Here is a 9,470-nt window from a genome sequence, read left to right on the forward strand (position 1 = left end):
CATTTTCTGGAACTAACCTATTAACAAGATGCCGAAGTGCCAGTTCCTGTTTTCTGCTATTTTTGGTTTCAGAAATCCTAGTAACGAAATATTCTCAGAATCAGACGAAATCAACGCCCAAGTTCCTATTTTCACCGGAAGCATCCAGAACACACGAGAACCGCCAGAGAAGGGGGACAGGGCCACCAAACCACACCCCGGCGCGGCCAGGGGGGGGGGCCACGCCCCCTATAGTGTGGGCCCCCCAGAAGCCCTCCTGCACCGCCTCTTCGCCTATATAATGCCCCTGGATCGAAAACCCTGAAACGTTCGACGAAAACCACAGAAACCTTCCAGAGCCGCCGCCATCGCGAGGCCAAGATCTGGGGGACAGGAGTCTCTGTTCCGGCACGCTGCCGGAGCGGGGAAGTGCCCCCGGAAGGCTTCTCCATCGACACCGCTGCCATCTCCACCGCCATCTTCATCACCGCTGCTGCTCCCATGAGGAGGGAGTAGTTCTCCATCGAGGCTCGGGGCTGTACCGGTAGCTATGTGGTTCATCTCTCCCATGTACCTCAATACAATAATCTCATGAGCTGCTTTACATGATTGAGATTCATATGAGTTTGTATCACAATTTATCTATGTGCTACTCTAGCAAAGTTATTAAAGTAGTTCTATTCCTCCTGCACGTGTGTAAAGGTGACAGTGTGTGCACCGTGTTAGTACTTGGTTTATGCTATGATCATGATCTCTTGTAGATTGCGAAGTTAACTATTGCTATGATAGTATTGATGTGATCTATTCCTCCTACATATGCATGAAGGTGACAGTGTGCATGCTATGTTAGTACTTGGTTTAGTTGTATTGATCTATCTTACATTATAAGGTTACTTAAATATGAACAAATTGTGGAGCTTGTTAACTCCGGCATTGAGGGTTCGTGTAATCCTACGCAATGCGTTCATCATCCAACAAAAGTGTAGAGTATGCATTTATCTATTCTGTTATGTGATCAATGTTGAGAGTGTCCACTAGTGAAAGTCTAATCCCTAGGCCTTGTTCCTAAATACTGCTGCGTTACTACTGCTTGTTTACTGTTTCACTGTGTTACTACTGCTGCAATACTACCACCATCAACTACACGCCAGCAAGCTATTTTCTGGCACCGTTGCTACTGCTCATATATATTCATACCACCTGTATTTCACTATCTCTTCGCCGAACTAGTGCACCTATTTGGTGTGTTGGGGACACAAGAGACTTCTTGCTTTGTGGTTGCAGGGTTGCCTGAGAGGGATATCTTTGACCTCTTCCTCCCTGAGTTCGATAAACCTTGGGTGATCCACTTAAGGGAAAACTTGCTGCTGTTCTACAAACCTCTGCTCTTGGAGGTCCAACACTGTCTACAGGAAAAGGAGGGGGAAGTAGACATCAATGATGTTTATTCTCTTCGTAAGGATGAGGGTGGCAATGTGTTTGCCAAATATATTGGTGCTCAAAGTGGTGTCAAGAAAAGAACCATTTAGGTTGCCAAGCCTATTGTGACTAACCTCTTAGGACCCAACTTAGTTGGGGACCAACAATCCAAAACTTGATCAATAGGTGCTTGTTGGAGGGCATTGGAGACTTGGCTACATCATGAAGAATTAAGGGATCTTCATCATTTATATTATATCAAGCCAAGTCTTTTGATTATCTTGCTACTATCATATATCCAATGTTCCTCCTTGCGGTAACATGTTCTCAACTCATTTAGATTGAAAGTTACTCGCCCTTTGCATGTGTTAGTTCTTGTTCCTAACGTGTGTTTGTATATGTTGTGCTTCCTAATTGTTTTGCTTGAGAAATCAAGTCTATGCATGATGGGTTGCACACCATGTATTTGTGTTTGTGTTGGAGCCTCTTTGCATCTTGTTGTATCTTATATGGCTCTTATGAGCGATTAATGGACTATCCCATTTTGGGGGAGTGATATTCCTTTGGGAATTTCATGATCCTAACAATGTGTGTACATAAGAAATATCACTTAGAATTGATATTGCAAGATTATCTAGTCTCTATGTGGTATGTCATATTCATGAGAAATTCAAATTCTAATGTCCATTAATATCTCTAGTTGGATCTTATTTTCCTCTTGTGAAAATAAATTCCTTATCACATTATGGGGGAGTAATAAGCTTTGTGCATATTACAAGCCTAGAAAATGTGAACATTTGAGGTTGTGTCACATAGAATTGATACCGTAAATTATCTCTCTCCTATGTGGCATGTTTGCTCAAACAAGCTCCAATTTGCTTAAATGGCTTCATTGCTAATATCTTTGTGGATCTTATTTGTGAAAGTTTTTCTTGGCATTGTTTTTCACAACGTGTCCCTCAATACAATTTTGGAAAACCATGTGCTTGAAGTCATACTATTAATTGCTTTGCATGTTGGTATGAATACTATTAACTGCTTTGCATGTTGGTATGACTAATTGAAGCTATCAAGAAACTATCTTTGCATGATGGTTAACTCTTATCTTTTACCATATGCTTCGTTCGTTGTAAATATGATCTTATGTATACTTATAAACAACCACCGGGAAATATTTCCTAATACCTCTTGTCCTAGGACAATTGGTAATCAATTATGAGGTAGATATTTATTGATCATATCTACATTGGCTCTTGTGTTTAAATTTCCTTATTTATTGCCATGAATTTGTTGTGCTTTGACTCCCATGTGTCTTCCTTGCATCTCATGGATCTAATTTGTCTATTCAAACTTTCTTAGCATTTTTAGTAGATATAGGTAGCGTGATGATCCTAGTTTTGTGCATTTTGTATCCATATTCTAAATCCTAGATAATGCACTAATCTTGGGGGAGCTCTCCTATATTTGTTATAATGCTTAAACTTCTCTTGATCATGATCAAAAATTTGGTGTTGGGAGACATAAATTTTCTTTTTGGTACTTTGTGCCATCATAAAAAGTGTCGAGGGTTTGGTTTATTTGTTGGAACCTTGCTCTCTTGGGAGTTGGTTATCTCATTCCTTTGTGTTTAGGTTTAATTAGCTTCTTATAATGAGATAATTCTTTGGAGTCAATCTTGTGTTGATTTGATTCTTTGATATAATTTGGGCAACCATTGTCTCTTGATTTATTTGGTGTTTTGTCCAAATTGTATCTTCCTTTGGTTCTTGAAAGTATTGTGCATGCATATTTAATATATGTATATCTTATGGCATGTGTCACTTTCTTTGATCCAATATATATGGTAAACTCCATCAAATCCTAATTTGGCTAAGATGTGCATGAAATTCAATTTCATATCTATATGCACATAGAATTGTGGAGTTTGTCCTATATGTTGTAGTGTGTCTAACTACTTCGGACCCAATTAGTTTGGGGACCATTTTTTACTTACCTTTGTGTTAGGTACAATGGATATGCATTGAATGCTTGTCTCACTCTTGGAAAGAAGTGGTGACTCAATGGTAACTTGAGGCAAGCTAAGATGGTCAACGAACACATATCTACTACATCCACACCAATGCTATCTTGGTAACAAGTATCTTCTCATGCATACTTTTCTTGTATCCAACCTTATAGTTGCATCTTGGCATGAATCTCTTGATTTGCAAATATTGTGCTTCTTGCAAAAGTCTTAATGAAACCTCTTTATTGTGAATGTGAGTAATTTGAGATGAGTGCATTTGTTGGGAAGTATTTTAAATCATGCTCATGATTCATCCATCCCAACTATGCCTATCTAGCAATTTTGTTGCATATCAATTCCTCAAGGCTCTCACATGTGCAATATAGATGAAAGTGCAAATTTAGTTACTTCTTTTGGTATCCCCGTTTGTGATACTTGTTGCCTTTCTCAAATGCATCCCAACTATCTTCTATCCCTTGTTGATATTTGTGATGTATTTTAGTTGTTTGTGGTTGAAGTTCATGAATGTACAATAAGATAAAATTGAGCCTTTGGCCATGCTATTAAGCAAAAATTCTTATTGGTATATTGCATGACTTCGTCTTGGATATCATACTATTTTTCTTGCGTATCTATTTTATGTGTGCATGTTTCTTTGTGGATAAATATCTTTGTGATATTGCCCACTTAGAGAAACTTATACACATAAGAGATGATACATCTCCTTTTGATATCTTATTTATTTATTGCGTGTTGATTGGTCATGCTAAGCAATATAATTCATTGAAGACTATGATGATGCTTTTTGTTCATCCTTGTAATAGTCTTATAATTTGCTTTATCATGCCTTTCACATATCCTCTTGGTTGAGCCTTATTATTATGGTTCCTCTTACTTGTTGCTCAACTATTTGTTTATTGCAAGTGTTTAGCTTACTTTTCTATCTATGATCTATTACAAATGTTTGTGTTTTAAATGAGGGAGTGAGGATTCCATGTTATGCATATTGTATTCAAATGCAACATTTTATTTTATGCATGTACCTTGGGGAGCTTCCTCATTTGATTTAGAACACTATCTTGTGGTGATCATTAGAGTTTGATTCACTTGGTATCTTTTGTTTTTGAATGATATTATGGGAGTGATGATTCCATATTTGTGCACTTTATACTCCAATGCAAATTGTCTAGTTTTGTGCACAAACCTTGGGGAGCTTCCTCATATTATTTAGAGCAATCTTCTTGATCTTATCATAATATCTATCTTTCTTTTGGTATCTTCCTTGTGGTTCATTTGGTTGCTTGCTTCATTTGTTGAAGCTTCTTGACTTTGTTATCTTTTTGCAATCTTTGATCCTATCTATAGTGTGATTCCTTCCGAATATTCGTCATTGGATATGTGCATTTGATTCCACTCAAATTATGAGAAATGCACACGCTATGGAGGAACTCTCACTATATTGGCCTTCTAAATTTTTCACCCATTTCGGCAATTGGTGCCAATGGGGGAGAAGTTTGGAGGGTTTAAGGGAATTTGGTTATGTCTTTGCTTTGTGCTTAAGCATGTGCCTTTATTGCATTGCATCTTGTTGCTTTGCATAGTTGAATATTTAGAGGAAACTCCACTAGGCTTTGAATGCCAATATATGCAATGAAAGTCAAGATCATTCACACATGCATATATTATGGGGGAGTTTGCTCTATATATTCAACTTATTTGTTACTTCAATTCCTTATATAAACCCTCTCAAAGAGATTGTCATCAATTACCAAAATGGGGGAGATTGAAAGTGCATGGAGCCCCCATGTGTGGTTTTGGTAATTAATGACAATCCCTATGGACTAATGTTTGCATTGAGTTATATTTGTAGGAGTTGTCCATAGGCAATTCTTGAACCATATGTTGGCTTCAAGGTTGCAATAAGAAGAATTGATGAAGATATCAAGTGTCAAGTATGTCTTGAAGATGAAGATGAAGTGAGCCCTCAAGTGACTTCAAGACATCAACATGATGAAGAATGAAGAAATGAAGTGCAAGTTCAAGATGAGCCAACACAAAGAGTTCATAAGCTTGAAGCTTGCCATGGAGAAATGAAGTGCAAGTTCAAGATGAGCCATCTCGAAGAGATCCTTTGCTTGAGTCTTGCCATCCATATGGTGATCATGGATATGTGAAGATGCACCAAAGAAGAAGCTCTCCCATGGTGGTTTATGGGGGAGCAATCCACATGGTGGTCATGGTTATGTGAAGATGCGCCGAAGAAGAAGCTCTCCCATGGTGGATTATGGGGGAGCAATCCACAAGACTTCGCCAAGCAAGCACAAGCAAGAAAGATGTTCCATCTTGTTGCGGTCAAGATCATCATCATCGAGCTCAAGTGGAATGCGCAAGGTTAAGGTTTGCTCTTGATAGGGTTTCTTTCTCACCGGTCTCATAGTGTAGTTGGAGACCGGTTTATAGTTTAGTTGCCGTACTATCAAGAGGGCTCTCGAGTGAGTAACTCGATCGTATCGTTCGGAGAGAGCTCAAACCTTTGCATCCTTGCATCATCTTTCTTGGTTGTTATTTGGACCTTATCCATGTGATGTTTTAGAGCTTGTGCCTATTCTCATGACAAGCTCTAGTTCATCGAAAACGGATTTCGCATAGATCACTTGTTGCGTTTTCGAGTTTGATTCATCATCTTTCTTGGTTGTTATTTGGATCTTATCCATGTGATGATTTAGAGCTTGTGCTTATTCTCATGACAAGCTCTAGTTCATCAAGAATGGTTTTTGCACGGGCAACTTGTTGCATTTTCGAGATTGGAGGTTTTACCGGTATGTCTTTTTTAGATAGGTCAAACCTTTCATCATTTGTTTCTATCCTCCCTTGTTGGACTATGATGGTTTCCTCCATGATCTTGTAGAGCTTGTTCCTAGCTTCAAAACAAGCCCAAGATCATCAAAATCGGAGTCCGGATGCTAAAGTTATGCCCGTTTTAGTGTTGGTGTTTCTGCAGTTTTGCCAGGCCGGATTTTTCAGAAATATCCGGGGCGGATTATCCGGGCCGGATATTTTGGAAATATCCGCCCCCCCCCCCCCCCCGAAATCGGCTAAGGACCAGAAGAAAAGCAGCTCTGGACAGGGGCCGGATTTTTGGCCGGATTTTGAACAGGTTTTGTCCCTGAGGCCGGATAATCCGCCCCCCGGATAATCCGGCCCTTACATAGGCCGGATTATCCGGCCCTGTTTTTTGCCCAACGGCTCGATTTTCTTGGGGGGTATAAATACCCCCCTTCTTCCTCCTTGGGCTGGTGCTTCTCACACTCTCTCTCTCCTCCATTGTTGAACTAGAGAAGCTTGCTATATCTCTCAATCCCTCCATGATTCTTGCCCCCATTTGAGGGAAAAGAGAGAGGAGATCTAGATCTACATTTCTACCAATCAAATCCATCTCTTTGTGAGTGGAACTCTCTAGATCTTGATCTTGGTGTTCTTTGTGAATTCCTTTGTTCTTCCTCTCTTATTCCCCCAATAGCTTTTGTAGCTTTGTTGGAATTTGAGAGAGAAGGACTTGCGCATATTTGTGGTGTTCTTGCCATTGCATTTGGTGCATCGGTTTGAGTTCTCCACGGTGATTCGTGGTGGTGAAAGCAAGAAGGTTGTTACTCTTGGGTTCTTGGAACCCTAGACGGATTCTAGGCCTTTTGTGGCGGTTTGTTGGGAGCCTCCAATTAAGTTGTGGATGTGTGCCCCAATCTTTGTGTAAGGCCCGGTTTCCGCCTCGAAGGAAATCCCTTAGTGGAACCGTGACCTAGGCCTTTGTGGCGAGGGTCACCGGAGATTTAGGTGAGGCGCCTTCGTGGCGTTCGGTGTGTGGTGTGAGTACCGCATCTCGGGGTGAGGCCTTTGTGGCGTTGGTGTGCATCGAGCAACCACACCTCAAGGTGAGCCTCTTGTGGCGTTCGGGAGCACTAAGCCACCGCACCTCTCCAACGGAGATTAGCACTCGCAAGAGTGTGAACTTCGGGATAAATCTTCGTCTCCCGCGTGCCTCGGTTATCTCTATACCCGAGCTCTTTACTTATGCACTTTACCTTGTGATAGTCATCGTGCTTGAAGTTATATATATCTTGCTATCACATGCTTGCTTGTATTGCTTAGCATAAGTTGTTGGTGCACATAGGTGAACCATAGTATATAGGCTTTGGGCTTGACAAAGTAAACGCTAGTTTTATTCCGCATTTGTTAAGCCCATCTCGTAAAAGTTTTAAACTGCCTATTCACCCCCCCTCTAGGCGACATCCGTATCCTTTCAAAATCCATTTATGGATTAAAGAAAGCCTCCAGAGAGTGGTATCTAAAGTTTAATGAAACAATTAAGAGATTTGGATTTAAAGAAAATATTGAGAACAATTGTGTCTATGCAAAATTTAAAAGTGGGAAATATATTTTCCTAATCTTGTATGTGGATGATATTCTGCTTGCCAGCAGTGATGTTAGTCTACTGCAAGAGACAAAGAAGTTCTTGTCCTCAAATTTTGATATGAAAGATCTTGGTGAAGCGTCATATGTTTTGGGCATAGAAATTCACCGAGATAGAAACAATGGAGTATTAGGACTATCGCAAAGGCTTATTTAGAAAAGATTCTAAGTAAGTATAATATGCATAAGTGCAGTGCCACACCTGCCCCTATAGTCAAGGGCGACAGTTTTGGGAAACATCAAAGTCCCCAAAATCAATACGAGCTCGATCTACTGAAAGCGGTTCCATATGCTTTGGCTATTGGAAGCCTACAGTATGCACAAGTGTGCACTCGCCTTGAGTTAGCATTTATCACCGGAGTACTCGGTAGATATCAAGAAAATCCAGGTTTTGAACACTGGAAAATGGTAAAGAAGGCATTGCGTTATGTGAAAGGCACAAAGAGTTACATGCTAACATACAAAAGATCTGATTCCCTAGAAATAGAAGGGTATACAGATGCAGATTTTGCGGGGGATAAAGATGATAGAAAATCCACATCTGGATATGTATCCACCCTTGCAGGGGGAGCTATTTCGTGGAGAAGCTCCAAACATACGATAGTTGCATCATCCACGATGCATGCAGAATTTATAGCATGTTATGAAGCCACGGGGCAGGCATTATGGTTAAAGAAATTCATACCCGACTTGAAAGTGGTAGATTGTATTGACAAACCACTAAAGATGTATTGCGACAATGAGCCCGCAGTATTTTATGCTCACAACAACAAGTCGAGTACAGCTACGAAACCAATTGAGGTTAAGTATTATGTTGTGAAACACAAGGTCCAGGATCAAACTGTAAGTCTCGAGCATATAAGGACAAGAGATATGCTTGCGGATCCGCTAACGAAAGGCTTACCACCCAGCGTGTTCAAGGAGCACGTAGCCGGCATGGGTTTAAGGGAAAGTCTTACCTATCCTGGATCATAAGAGGCCCAAAATTAAAAGAATTTGTTTCAAAACAGAGAAGTGTATTGTGGCTATCTGATTATATCGGCAATAGAGCTGTGACGATGAAACATGCCCTATGGACTGATCCAAAATGAAACGAATAAAGTGAAAGTATAAAGTTAAAAGAAAAGTTGAGATCAAGGGGGAGAATGTTAGGATTGATCTCCACCGCACCAGAGCCCAACGGCTCTGGCACGACCCCTTGACCTCGTCCGCGCCCTGATCGGGGGCGCCAAGCCGTTCGCTGGTTGGTGGGCCCCTGTCGCCTGCACTATATAGAGTGGTGGGGGCTAGTGGCACAGGTTACGAGGTTGCCCTGATATGCCACTCGCCCCACCAGACAACCCACCGATCAGGGTAGTGCAGTGCCGACGGGAAGCGCCGCCACCACTCCTCTCCCGACCTCACGCCGTCACCGTCGCCATCACCACCATGTCGACTTTCGACAGGTTCGTCATCCTCCAGGGAGAAGGTAAATGCTCACAGACCCACAGTACATCTTTCTACCGGCACAGATCCTACACCTATCGATCTAGCAAAGTCAACAGCAAGCTCAATCAAAAGATCGAGTTAATGGAAGAGACTAGGCAATATGTTTTGGGTT

The sequence above is a fragment of the Lolium perenne genome, chromosome 2 (assembly GCF_019359855.2).
Source record: "Lolium perenne isolate Kyuss_39 chromosome 2, Kyuss_2.0, whole genome shotgun sequence".
Lineage (NCBI taxonomy): Eukaryota > Viridiplantae > Streptophyta > Magnoliopsida > Poales > Poaceae > Lolium > Lolium perenne.